Source organism: Hydra viridissima, unplaced genomic scaffold (assembly GCF_058129835.1).
Source record: "Hydra viridissima isolate aposymbiotic clone 2 unplaced genomic scaffold, HvirCarnegie_v1 scaffold_8, whole genome shotgun sequence".
Classification (NCBI taxonomy): domain Eukaryota; kingdom Metazoa; phylum Cnidaria; class Hydrozoa; order Anthoathecata; family Hydridae; genus Hydra; species Hydra viridissima.
In genome coordinates, this window is record NW_028324307.1 from 16,939,722 (window position 1) to 16,955,362 (window position 15,641).

At 30.8% G+C, this 15,641-nt stretch overlaps 3 pseudogenes; all 3 read left to right on the forward strand.

Moving 5' to 3' along the window:
- The first annotated feature begins 9,802 nt into the window (after positions 1-9,802).
- On the forward strand, positions 9,803-13,648 carry LOC149885390 (uncharacterized; annotated as a pseudogene).
- Positions 11,135-11,735, forward strand: LOC149885391 (uncharacterized; annotated as a pseudogene).
- Positions 13,649-13,702: 54 nt separating the features above from the next.
- On the forward strand, positions 13,703-15,641 carry LOC149885392 (uncharacterized; annotated as a pseudogene).

Consider the following 15,641-nt stretch of genomic DNA (forward strand, 5'->3'; position numbering starts at 1 on the left):
AAAAGGATGAAGAGGATGTTACATCAATTCTGGAGACTATTAATACAATGGTAAACCTTTTTGATGATGAAAGAAAGGAACTTTTACAGTTAGCAAGTGGGCAAGTTGCCACAGAAAATACTTTAAGAGATATGCTTAGTCTTTGGGAAATAGGAAAACAAAAAGCTGAGAGTTTTATTAACAAAAATATTATTTGCGAAGAGCCAGACATATTTTCTCCAATTAAAAAAACAGTGTTACATACATTTTCCAACATGCACAATAAAGTGCATACTAAAAAAAAATAGGGGAAATGGTGTAAATAAAAAACACCAAAAACTTGTTTGCTAAATTAATCTTGATGGCAAAAAGCAGAGATATTGACATGAAGGAAGATTTAAAGTATCCTCTACGACCTCACCCCTCACCTTATGCCACCGTAGATCATGGATGGCTACAATAAGGCCCGCGGGCCAACTCCGGCCCTGAGCAACATTTTATCCGGCCCGTCAGTTAATTGTAAAGATAATAAAAAAAACTATAAACATATCGATGGCTCCGCGCAAAATCGGACAATCTGCAATCTCCGCGGAAAACAAATTTGGCATATCTGCTTTCTCCGCCAAAAACAAAATTGGCATATCTGCAATCTCCGCGTAAAACAAAATTGGACTATCTGCATTTTTGCCAGATACATTTTTGGACTATCTGCGTTTTTCGGGTGCATAAACTTTTTGTGGTGTTTCTTTAAATATTTGAAGTTTTTTATAAAATTCTACAATTTTTTAAATAATAGCGATTATTTAAACATTTATTAATAGCGATTATTTAAACACAAAACCTTGATCATAACTTGATTAAGTTTGTGAATAATCAAGTAGTTTTAGTTAAGATAAATATGTTAAAAATAACTTATGTTATTGTTAATAATAATATAGCATATGTAACAAAACATTGTTATGTTACATACTAATTGCTAAATTCATCACACATACTTTGTCAATTTTATTTAGCCTTGTTGTTGTGACTAATAACTTTAGATCAAATTAAATTCTTGTTATGTTATGTTGCAATGTAGCTAAGTGGTTTTTATACGCAAGATCTGCATATAAATATATACAGGATGTCTGCCAAATCAGGGAAATGCCAGGGAATTCGGATATCTTCAAAAAAATCAGGGGATTATCAACGAAATTAGGTTAAATTTTATAAAAATCAGGAAAGATGAGTCTTTATCAAACTTATATAACTTAGATAAGTTGTATATAGTTCACGTAATCTAAAAGTTTATTTGGCAGATAGTTTTATGAACTTCACTTGATATATTTAATGTGGGTTGTTTTATTTTTTATAATTTTGCAGTTGAAGAGCATTTTTCTAAACGAGAAATAGGTAAATATCAGGGAAAAGCTAGGAAAATCCAACTTAAAATATTGGCAGACACCCTGTATATATATATATATATATATATATATATATATATATATATATATATATATATATATATATATAAACCTATGTTAGTGTATTCTATAAATAGAGTGCTCAATGGTCTTAAAGAGCAGAGCAGTAAAAAATTAGTAAAAACACTTGTCTATATTTTTCTTCCACAACTTGTTTAACCATCAATATGTAATCAGGAAGGTTAACAAATTAATCAGTAGTTAACATGTTATATATTAACCTTATATATTTGTAAACTTATCTCTCACCATCACTAGGTTCATCAGACTTCCTGATGAACCTACTGATGGTAAAACAAGCTGTCAAAGAAAAAATTAGATAAGTATTTTTGCTAATTTATATACAGCTGCGGACAAAACTACGTGAACGATTGCAAATAGTTTTTTTTAATGAAATTTTCAATGTCTTAAAATAAGTTTGTAGTTTAATACTATATATGGTTGGATAGAGCGTTTTTTGCTCTATAAGACTGTGTAAAGTGTATTCTCTAATAATTTGTTTAAAATTAAACATATCTAAATGTTCAAAAAGCATCAAATATTTTGCGCGACAAAACCACGTGAACGATTTATAAAAGCGTCATTTTTGATGCAACTTATATTATATTCACATCGAAATCAGTGCTTTTAAAAATCGTTCATGTGGTTTTGGTATTTTAAGAACTTACAATCATTTAAATTTCTCAAGATTATTCTGTTTAACATCAAAAAATTAAAAAAATTAAACTATAATGGTTCGTCAAACTGATTCAAAAATTGAAAGCTTGGTTTTGCGTTTGCGCAAAGAAGAAAAATGGTCCATTGGGCAAATTGCAGCTCATGTGAAGATGTCAAAAGGTGGAATACATAAAATTATACACCGAGAAAAGAGCAAAAAGATCGTTAAGAAAGGTGGTCGTCCACGTACTACGGATAAGCGGTAATATTCCTTTAATTTTATTTTTTTAAATATTTAATCTTAATAATATTAATGTTAATGTTAATTTTAATGTTTAACATTTTCTTTTTTAGTACTGATCGAAAAATTGTGCGAAAATCTCTTGAGAATCCACATTTGACAGCCCCTGAAAGCACACGAACGATTCAAAGGCGTTTAAACGAAGGAGGTCTTTATGGGCGCAGACCTGCAAAGACACCATTCCTTAAGCCCAGGCACGTCAAAGATCGCCTACAGTTCGCTAAAGATCACTTAAACTGGACGGTTGAAAATTGGAAAACAGTTTTATGGTCGGATGAAAGTAAATTTAACATGGTTTGCAGCGACGGTCGAGGTTATGTTAGGCGTCCAGTAGGAAAAAGATTTGCAAAAGAGTATACAATAGGAACTGTAAAATTTGGGGGTGGCAATATAATGGTTTAGGGGTGTTTCTCCTGAGCTGGAATTGGTCCGTTGTACCGTGTAAATGGACAATGGACAAATGGTACAATGGACCAACTACAGTGCAGGGAAATATTATCTAATGAAATGTTGCCACACGCTTTAGAAAAAATGCCTCACAATTGGGTTTATCAACATGATAATGACCCTAAACATACAGCTTTGACTGTAAAAAATTGGCTCATAAATAATAGCATAACGGTTTTGAAGTGGGCTGCCCAATCTCCCGACTTAAATCCAATCGAAAATTTATGGATTGAAGTTGAGCGACGCTTGGGAGGTCGCAAATTTCAAAAACCGGATGAACTTTTTCGAGCCGTACAGTATGAATGGGAGGCATTACCAAAACAGTTACTAGAAACTCTTGTAGAATCTATACCAAGACGGTGCAAGGCTGTTATCGATTCTAAAGGCTATGCAACTAAATATTAATGTATGTTTTTTTTAGAATCTATTATTTGTTGATGTTAGTAAAATTATTCTTTTACGTTTGTATAATCGTTCACGTGGTTTTGTCGCGCAAAATATTTGATGCTTTTTGAACATTTAGATATGTTTAATTTTAAACAAATTATTAGAGAATACACTTTACACAGTCTTTTAGAGCAAAAAACGCTCTATCCAACCATATATAGTATTAAACTATAAACTTATTTTAAGACATTGAAAATTTCATTAAAAAAAACTATTTGCAATCGTTCACGTAGTTTTGTCCGCAGCTGTATATATATATATATATATATATATATATAGTAACCTAGATCGTAACTAACAAAAATATTGTTATTAACCTATTTTTGTTCATTAAGCAATCAAACTATGTGGAGTTTTCTTTGTTGTCTATTTAAAACCATTCTTTTTTGGAGATGCTACTTAACTGAACACAAACTAGTTAAAAACTCATGCATGAGTATTAAACATTATGGTTTCCAACTTTTCTTAAACTTGGTTTATCAATAATTAGGATCAAAATCTAACTGAACCTAAGGTTCAGTTGGATTTGAGCTCTAAACCATTAAACATTGGTTTAATCAGATGTCACCTCAACTGCAGTGATGATCAAACAATTTTGGTCCAATTATATTTGATAATTTTACATATCCAAGACTTTGGGATGTAATGATATATAAAAAAGGGTTGTAATTTTTTTACTATGATACAATATAATACAATCAAAAATAGCTGTATTTTTTCTATAAAAGAATAATTACAAAATAACAAAAAAATGCTGTTTTAAATAAACATATCCTTAACTTGCAAATTGATCTGAATATCAGGCTTTTATTACTTTTACAGTATACCCAATATAATAAATCATCACATTTGTAATAGACAATATCAATTACTTGAATTTAAATTATAGTCACATTTAGGTTACTTTTAACTTTAGAAATTATAATTTAACATACAAACACAACTTATCTAAAAACATCTATAATTTTGTAGCCCTAACATATTTTTAAGATCTAACATATTTTATTTGACGATAGCAATAATACACTTGAATTAATTAATTTTGTGAAACTTTGTGTTAAAACTTATATGTGCTAGTATGTTTAATATGTAATGATTCGGTTTCAGTGTGCAAAGTATATAATTTAAGGAGGCACTATGATACAAAACATTCAAAAACTTATAATCAGTTTGTCAACGAGGTGCGGAAAGAAAAATCAATTAAATTGAAAAATAAGTTATTGGAACAAGATTTGTTAAAAAGGGGCAACACTGAAACAGAAAATGCTGCTATTGCAAGTTATGAAGTGACTCTTCTTTTAGCTAAAAATTGTAAACCATTTAGTGATGGGGAAATTATTAAGGAATCTCTTGAAATTGTGTTCAAAAATATTTGTTTTGAAAAATTGAAAATTTTAAGTACTATCTCCCTCTCAAGACAAACAATTACACGAAAAACATGTGATATTGCTGATGATCTGAGCTTGTCATTGACTGAAAAAATAAAAGCATTTCAGTATTATTCAATAGCTATTGATGAATCAACTGATATATCACAAACTGCTCAATCAGCTATTTTTATTCGTGGTATTGATAATGATTTTCTTGTTACTGAAGAGCTACTTGACATCTATCCTATCCAAGGCAAAACAACAGAAGAAGACATTTTTCTTGCCATGAAGAAAGTTTTTAAAAAAATCAACTTGACTTACAACAGATTAATTTCAATTACATCAGATGGTGGCAGCACAATGATTGGAAAAAAAAAGGGTGTTGTTTCCAGACTAGAAAATGAAATGGCAGAAAAAAACTTGTCATTAATTAAGCTGCATTGTATTATTCATCAGCAAAATTTAACAGCAAACAATATGGATGTGGAAAATGTAATGTCTGTATTAGTTAAAGCAATTAACAGCATTAAGTCCAGTGCAATACGAAGTAGGCAATTTGAGGCTTTTCTTGCTGAAAATGACTCTGAATATGGTGGTCTGCTTTATTATACTGAGGTGAGATGGCTTTCTAGAGGTAATATGCTGAAAAGAACTTATGATTTGAGACAAAATATGTTGAATTTTTAAAAATTATCAACAAAGATTATCCACCAGAGCTAGAAGAAAAAGAGTTTATTGAAAAATTTGCATTTCTAGTAGACTTGACCCAACATTACAATATACTTAACAAAGAACTCCAACGAAAAGATAAATTAATTGGAAAAATGCACAACCTTATTCTAGCTTTTCAGTTGAAATTAACTTTGTGGGAGCAGCAGTTGAGAACTGGAAATTTCAGTCATTTTTCCAACTTTGGGTGAGCTGAATTCTGGAAACACAGCAAAATTTGTTACCTGTATTGCTGAATTGAAAACAAGATTTTCAAAAAGGTTTGCAGATGTTAAGAATCATGCAGACAAAATCCAATTGTTCACAGTGCCATTCTCTGCTGATATTGAAACTGTACCAGATAAATTCCAAATGGAGTTAATTGATCTTCAATGCAGCGATGCTTTGAGAGAAGCATGTAATAAACAAAATTTATTGTTATTTTACAAAAATCTTGACCAAAATAAGTACACCAACTTAGTAAACAATGCAAAAATGATGGTGTCTTGTTTGGTAGCACATATTTGTGTGAAAGTGTTTTTTCTCGTATGAAATTTGCAAAATCCAAAACAAGATCTGTACTGACAGATACTAACTTGCAGAATACATTAAGAATCGCAACCAGTCGGTTGCCTATTGACATTAAAAATATTGCGAAAAAAAGGCAGGTTCGCAATTACCAATAAATTATATTCTGTATTATACCTAATAGCCTTGTGACCTAGACTTGTAACACTCAAACACACATATTTACTAGCATATGTTGTTAGCTAGTAAATATGTGTGTTTGAGTGTTATTCCTTTGCAAATCAATATTTTTAAATAAAATATTTTTAAAAAACTATATCATTAAAAATCTCCGGCCCCATTTAACAGTTGAAAAGCTAACTTTGGCCCTTATCAAAAAAGTTGTGGCCACCCCTGCCGTAGATGGAACTTTAGTAAAAACAAAAAAAAGTAATTTGTTGAAAATTCTTGTGGAGCTTTACTAGTGGATGCAATGGCACTGTTACAAACACTACACGTTAGAGTCAAAACGTTTGGTGAGTTTGCTGAATATATATTAAAAGAAATTATTAATCTGTCCAGCTGTTATGGGTGTCAACGTGTTGACTTTGTTTCAGATAGGTATTTTAATCATAGTATTAAAAGTTTAGAACGAGTAAAAAGAATTACTCATGGAACTTCGATTATTCGTATATTAAATACTACAGCCTATACCTCGTCAATGGAAGAAGTTCCTTTTAAATGGCAAAAATAAAGAAGAATTAATAAATTTTTTGTTTACTCATTGAAGTTCATTGAATACATTTTATTTCTCAAATAAGAGTGTTTATTTAACCAATGAAGATAAATGTTATCAATTTATGTTATCAGCAAATAATGTGGTAGTATCTGAAATAATCTCTCTTAAAAAAGACCATGAAGAAGCAGATACTCGATTAATGGCTCACTGTTATCACGCAGCTTCATCTCACCAAAATATTGTAATTTGGAGTCCTGACACTGATGTATTTGTCATTATTTGCAACCGGAAATCAAAACAACAAACGTATAATTAATGTAAGAAAAGTAGCTGATCATTGGGATAGATCTTTTGTAAATGCTGTAGCTGGCTTTCATTCTTTTACAGGTTAATTGGTTAACTTAATTTATCTATCTTTTATTAAATGATTTCCCATTCTTTTTTTGTAAGTTTCACTTCCTTAATACAAACATTTAAAACACTGTAAAATTGTTTAATATGTTTTCTTTTTAGGATGCGATACTACAAGTTCATTTTATGGTAAAGGGAAAGCTTCAGTACTTAAGGTCTTACAAAAAAAAACTGAGTATGAAGGCGTGTTAGCAGAGCTCGGTGAAAATCACTTGATGGCATCAGATTTATTTACTAAAATAGAGATATTTGTGTCACCTTTATGGTAATGACATAGTTTCTTCAGTTAACGAGTTGAGATATGAACTCTTCAAGAGTGGCAATTATAGAGAAGAGCAATTTCCTCCAACTTCAGATGCATTAGTACAACACATACTGAGATGTAATTATCAAGCTTATATCTGGAAACATGCCACTATACCTCTATTGAATATGCCAAGTGTTTTGGAACATGGTTGGACGATGGATGGCGACGAATTGAAGATAAAATGGCTTTCAAATGAAATTGCTCCCGATAGCGTAATAAATTTTTTTAATTGTAGATGCGCGACTGGTTGTAATACAAAACGATGCTCATGTCGGAGTGCAGAACTGACGTGTTCTGATTTATGTCAATGCATTGAATGCGACAATAAAAATTCGAAATTCGCCGAAGATAGCGATGATACTTACAATGGAATAATTTCAAGTGATTCTGATTCTGATATAGATAATCAACAATTGTAAACTTTTATGTTTGTAAGATAATAAAAATAAATTTAAATAAGTGAAATGAACAATTAAATGTACTATCAGTTGTTAAAACGATATCTCAAATTAACTTTTAGACTTACACGATAAAAATTAATTCACTCTTATATACCCATGTAAATGAATGTATAATTGGTTATACATTAAAAATATTTCATATATTTATATACAATTTAGTATTTATGCAGTTACAGCTGCTAAGAACAGTTTTTAGATCACTATTTTATATTACACGACAAAAATCGATTCACTCGATGATATAAAATTAAATCGTAAATTTCTCGAAAACTGCAAGAGGAAAACTTGGGAACTTTTCAAATTCAGAATCAGTATACTTTAAAACGCAAATTTGAAAAAAATAAAGTAGTTCTGAGTGGGAGGTCAAGAAAACTGTTTTCTGATAACATTTTTATATCACGGATCGCGGTCTATGTTTAAATTTAGTAACGTTATGTTTCCAAAACCAATTGAAAAGCAAAAAGTTTAAACTTTTCTGGAAGCATTTTGGGAAGAAACAGTGCATGCCTTATGTGTCAACCAGAGTTAAAAGATGATTACGATGCATTTCTTTTCTTTCTATTCAGAAAATTGTCAATGTTCGTAAACCTTATGCAGATGTACGGATATGTGATCCAAATCGATCTGCTCTTTTTTTTTTTGGTGATTTTTTCTTCAGAAGATATAAGATTTTGAAAAGCGTGGTTATACTTTTGTGGCGCTATTCAACTTTCTCTCTCTCCCCCCCCCCCCCCATAATTTTATGATTGATTCTGATAGAGAATTTAATGCTGATTAAGAATGATATGAAAACATGGGTCAGAAAATTAATGGAAAGTGCTTTTAGTTGAAAGTACAAAGTTATACGACAAATCCCTAATATTCACCATCTTGAATTTCAATTTTACGTTAGACGAAATTTGCTTAAAAAAGTGTTTCCGAATACTTCATGAAGCGTCAAGGTCATCCTCTTCCTTAATGATATTACTAAACTTGTTGATGGTTTAAAAATCGGTATAGTTGTTTTTTATAATCTTCATACTTCAATTAATAATTTCAGTATAAAATACATTTAAGTATTTACAAATAAATGACATTTAAGACAAGCTGAAAAAGTTGATCAAAAAGGAAAACAAAGTTATCATCGAAGTAAGAGTTTGTTCTCGACAATTTTTAAAACGTCATCAAGAAAAAGTATTTTTCTATACTTCTGAAAATTTTAGGAAATTTTATAGATTGGAATATATGCTAAAATCGCTGGCAATTTTGGTAGTAGATTCACTTTTTCTGAAAAAAAATTAAGGCAGTAAATATGCCGTGAAATGTTTTGATTCTGATGTCACGTGACAATCGAACTAGTTTTTAATTGGACTTTTTTAAATCTCTATTGGTTTCGCTAAGTAAATATTATTTATAATTAATATATTTTATAGCATTGCTGTTCATATAAATTCAAAAAAAAGTTTTCTTGTTACATTTTCTAAAACTGGGCTCGCAAAGCAGTATTTCATAGACAACTTTACATTTGCCCCAGATAATAATGAAAACAAATGTTACAATGGACATGTTTTGTTATTGTATATGCAACAATCCAATTCAACTTCAAAAACTGCCAAAAGCATTAATAAAAATTTTGATTTTTATGCAACTCATAGCCAGATATATAATTTGGTAAAGAAATACAAAAAAGTGTACAAACTTAAGTCATCTAACAAAAGAAAACTTGAAGAGTTATGCAAAATCGTTTTTAAAAGTAATGAGCCTTCAACAGTAGCAAAAAGTGGTTTATGTGAATCATCTAATTTAGTTTCAGCACTTATGTAATCAAAAGATTAAATCAAACTATTAAAAGGAAAAACTTAACTAATTCAATTTTAAGGCAAAAACTAGCTGCAGTTTCAGCAAAAAGTTTGATAGTAAAAGAAAATAAATGTTTAAAAAAACATAAAGATAATAAAGCTTAAAAAGAAAGAAAAACAAAATGACTGGAGTTATACCAAATTGATTAAAGATAACCGAATAAAAGGGTCTAGAACATGAAAATATGAACTTGCTATAAAAATTCGATAATTTAAAGGATTCTGCTAATGAGCATTTGCCATTCAAAAAAGATAAAGATATTTACATGGCAGCTACGATTAATGATATATGATGCCATTGTTAACCAGGTACCAACAAAAAGTATTCCAATTTTGTTTCCAAAAATTTTTTAACATTTAGGTATTGCACATATATAAAATATCCCACATCGTAGCACAGTTGAAGAGATGGTTCGTGAATTAGATATAATCAGCGACCTTTATGCTGCTGAAATTGCGATTTCTACAGCCAATCTTACTCTTGGATTTGATGCAACAACCCAAGAAGGAGTACATATAAACTCTATTCATTTTACAACCAAAACACAGTATCATGTTATAGCAATAGATCTGTTGTCAGGTGGTACTGCACACGATTATCAAACTCATTTGTATCTTCAATAGATCAACTTTCCTTTTTGTATTCTAATTTCCATAATTGTGACTATGAAAAGAGCCGCTCAAAAATTATTCAAAACATTACAAACTCTATGACTGACCGAGCTGCCACTAATCATGCAACTGTTCAGCTAATAAATTCTTCTTGGGGAAAAGTTTTAAATGAACTTAATTGTCACTTACACCCTCTTGAAACAATATCCAGCTCTTGCAGGTCTGCATTAAAAATGATTGAAACACATAATGGAGTGCTGTTTGAGAAAGATTGTATCGCTGGTAATATAGTTTTTCAATTGAATAAGATGCAATACAAAGATGGTAAAGGAGATCCTAAAGGTTTTAAAATCTTTTTAGATGAGATGAAACTTACCAAAGGACTCATTCCTTTTTACAGAGGGAACAGATTGCATATTTTGGTTTCATATATGTGGTATATTAATCCAGCACTGCAACTTATTAAATTTTTAAGTACCAGTACAGTTTCATGTGGAGGGCTACAAAGTAGTTTAAGAATAGACTTTATAAATGAAACAGCTAAAAAGGAAATGTGTGTCTCAGGGCTATTGGGAAAGACTTTAACAACACCATGGATGACATTATTTTATCAGTCAGCTACAGGAAGTTTAAGTCATATTGAAGGATAAAGTTGGTTAAAGATGTTTTAAAAAATCTTTATCATGTAAAAGACAATCCTATATTGTTATTTAGCACAAAAGATTTGTTCGGAAATATAATTAAAAATGATAAGTTCTTTGAAGAAGTAGCTTTGGTGTGCCCAAAAGACAAAGAAGTTGAACAAATGATTGTATCCTGTTTATCAGCTATTATTGCTGTTTTGCAAAAGACAATATCAAAGATATTTTAATTTAGAGCTATCAGAACAACTTATAAAAGAGACGCAGACAGCCAGGCTTCATAATATTGATGCAGAAGATGTCATGGGTATGTTCAGTGCTGCTAAACATCGTGCTCCTAACTCTACTTTATGTTTTTTGTCATCAAAATTAAGAGCAATAAAAAATAATGTAAGTGATTACATTGACCAAATAGATAAAGATGAGAAAATGAAAGTTGTCTAATGGGCAATAAACAAAGTTAGAAAAAAGAGAGAGTTAAGTAAAAAAAATATTTTTGAAATAAAGCTTGAAATGATTGATCGTAACATGTTGAAGAAGCAAAAAAAAGAGGATGAAAGTAGAAAAATATTGGCTCTTCAAATTCAAAACCTTAGTTTGTCAGATATTTCAAGAACTAGAGTCTAAGCAATTATCAGACCTCTCCGATATGCTATCAGATACAATAGTTGGTAGAAACATTTGCCATTTATGGTTTAATTCAGAAATGCAAGAAGAAGTGCTTTATTTTGGTAAACTTGAAAAAATGAAGGTAAAAAATGGTAAGCAAGTTTATGTTGAAGCATACTGGAAAGATAATGAATGGGTGGGTGTCAGTGTCAGAAGCAATACCCCCCATCGCCCCTAATCATTTGTTTTTATTCCAACTACTTACAAAATGTTTCTTATTTTTTTCAGCTTTCAATAGATACCAAATTTATGTAAATTGGATCATTTTTACGAAAGTTATGATTAATTTAAGTTAATAATTACAAATTACGATCACAACATTATTCAACTTTCCCTATAAAAAAATTTTGTGCCTAAAAAACACATAACTTTCTGAAATGACAAAAAGATAAAAAATTTGGTATCATTATTTAAGTTATTGAAATCTACTTCTAATAATATCTTTGGTTTTAATACCACAGAATTTTGATTTTTTTTTTTACCACATACCACAAATCATTAAATAAACTGAACTGTCACCTTCACCCCTTTGACACTATCACCAATGCTTGCAAGTCATCACTTAAAGCCTTGGAAACTTCAAAAGGTAAGCTTTTTGGTAGAGATTTTTGTTCAGCTCAATAAACTCCGTTACAAGTACAGCAAAGGTAAATAAATAAATAAGGGTAATGGTAAATAAACTATTTATGATATTATTACTCTAATATTGTTTTGCTAAAAAAATTATGATTTTGAATAATATTCTGAACATAAAAAGTTTGTTGATTAGCATACTTGTTTCAAATTTACAAACAAGCTCTTTGCATTGCACAATTGCTGATAATTTTTTTTTTTAAGGAGATCATCTTAAGGCTTTGTTAACTTTTTGGACAAACATGGCCTGCCCAGAGGAAATAGATTGCACATCCTTTTTCATACCTGTGGAGTTTTGATCCATCACTTCCACAAACTTCAAAGTTTTCTGTTTTCTGGAATACTTTTGTGTGGAGGACTAAGAAATTGTTTGTTCCAAGACTTCACATCTGAAACAGGTTAGATTTTATGGTGTAATAATGACCTTAACATATACTTTATGACATATTTTATTTAATTTAAGGTATCCGTGAGATGTGTGCCCTAGCATTAATTGTAAAGCTACTGACTGGTCCTTGGATGAAAAAGTTCTATGTTGCATCAGCTCATAGACTTGACTACTTGTCTGGCATTCAAGTTGTCAAAGATGTTCGCAACGCACTTGTTGAAAGCAGCACAATGGCCTTTTCTCTTATTCACAGAAAAACAGACTTTTTTGGTGGTGATCTCAATGATCCAGTTTTTAATTCACTTATTGACTTTTCCCCAAGGACTGAAGAAATGAGATGCGCATTAGCCAGCTGCCTAAATGCTATCATTAGTGTTATTGACCGTCAGTATGAGCAACAGTTCAACATGACCTCAACTTATCAATTGAACTCCCAAACACTATCAGCACGACCTCATAACATTGACTCTGAAGAACTAGTAGGTATGTTTAGCGTTGCAAAGCAGAAAGCTTGTAATGCCACTCTTTGTTTCTTGTCATTAAAAATTCGCACATGCAAAAATAGAACAACTCATTTCCTTTCTAAAAAACCAACTGATGTACAAAATAATTGATAGCTTGGTCCATCTCCTCAACCCGAAAAAAGCGGTTAGCAAACATACAATGCCATGAAGAAATGAAGGTGGAGTTGATTAAAGGCATGGCTAAAATGATTAAAATTGAGGAGGACAAATAAAGAAGAAAAGTAGAAAAAGTATTAAAACCTTGCATGCCTCAGCAGATAAAGCAACTGTTTCCTGATTTGGAAAGCAATGCGGCTGCAGATATTGAAGACATTCTCAATAGTACTGCTGTTGGAAAAACTATATGCCACATGTGGCAAGATACTGATACTAACAGTCAAGATATATACTATGACAGACTTCTTAGCATTAAAAAAGAACAGTACCATAAATATAGTTTCTTATTGGAAACCAAATGAGAATGAGGATGATGATGGTGTTGAGTACGATATGACTAAATATCAACTCTCTGCAAACATCATAAGCGGTGATATGGTGATATTATAAACAAATTGTGATTGAATCGATAAAAGTGTGGTATGTTTTATTATATAGAATAAAATGGTTTATATGCTTGTGTTGAATATATCATTTAAAGATAATATGTAAGTCAAATTATTAGAAATATTTTTGCAATTGTAATTATTGTATATATTATGCTCCCCCCAGCATTTTTTTTTTGTAAATTTTTGAAATGATATATTTCTCTCATTTATTATTCGTATATATCAGATCTTATTTCAGGAAGTGGGGTAGTTATTGACATCCAATATTTGTTTGGATGCTGATTCATTAACTAGACAAAATGCTGGTGTTTGGTTATTTTAACAAACCAGTATAACTTGATCAAAGACTAGCCATCCTCTAATGGCTAGTCTATGAACAGATCTATACTTTTTCATTATCATTTTTATATATCACATCTATTTTATTTCAGGTATTATTGTGAGGATTTGTCAAAGCAAACATTAAAAGATCGACTTACTTCTATCGATGTTTAAATGGTAAAATGTGTTATGCATCAGGAGTTAAGTTATTTTGATTTATTTTTAACCTAGGGCATACCAGATATAATTTATTTTGCTTATTATCGCAAGGTTTTATCAGAGCATACTGAAAGTTAGACTTTTGCTTCTGTGGATATTGATACCTCCAGAAGACAAGAATCTACATTTTCTATCTATGATGTCAATTCTGTTTGGTAAATAGAAAAGATGCGTCTTGATTGGATTAGGCTGTCACAATCAGCACGAAAAAGGCTATTTTCATAGCCACAATTCTGTTAAAAACATTACTAAGCAAATGAGTTTTTTTTTTGTTTAACTATTTACATTTATTGAAAAGTTCAACTTCTTGGGGGGGGGGGGGGGGGGGGAGAGAAGTAGAAATCGAAATAAATCGATTACTTTTTTTATTAAAGTGCTATCCGAAAACAGGATCACGAAAATTAGGTATAATTTAAGAAACCAAGAATCGATAAGTTCGTTTTTGACTTCTAGCTGGGTATATAAATACACACTATACACAGCATAAAATAATATATAGTAATGGAATACGCCTTTAATTATATACACAGTATTCATTAAATACTAAAATTGTCGATTTACGTCGTATTTATGTCAAAAGACATCGCACGATGTCAGAACAACGTTGGTAAGACAACATCGTTTTGACGTCGTTATCGCGACGTTATAACAACGTTGTAATAAGTCGGTTGACATCGCCGATGAAAACCCAACGTAAACCCGACGTCGGTTTGACATCGCGTGCCCACTGGGAAGGAGAGTTTTTTGGATGGTGGAGAAAAACGAACTCTTGGTTCCCTCGATTATCATTACAGAAAATACACAGAAGCTGGAAAACCAAAATCAAAGATGGCTGATTATAATAAAAATCTTATTAATCCAATATTATTATATCTTGAAGAGGATCCAGACACAATTATTGAAAATTTAGTTCTAGTACCTGAGTTGCATACATTAATCGGAAGTTACAACTTTTGAAAAACTATTATCAAAATTATGGCCTGGCTTTGAAAAGTGGTTAAACTCAAATTACATATTTTTCAGAGGTTACCATGGCATTGGATTTGATGACAACAATGCCAACAGACTTTTAGATAAGTTAGATGTTCTTTCTCGTGATATTGCTGATCAAGGAAAGCTTGATTTACCACCAGTAATTGAATGTTTAAGAAAGTTTAGATCAATGAAGCAAGCCACCTTTGGAGAAAAAATTGGTGATATTGAATCTGTTGTTTTCGAATTCAAGATGTCTTATGCTAATTTAAGGGATTATATTAATACTTACTTTGAAAACATTTCCTTGAATATACCGTGGAAAGTTCATATTGCAGTTAACCATATTGTACCATTTCTAAAAAGTACCAATACTGATAATGGGCTTGGAATTTACTCTGAATAAGCAGGTGAATCTGTTCATCATGAGTTTAAAAAGACATGGAATAAATATAAGAGACGACAAAGCCACCCAGACTATG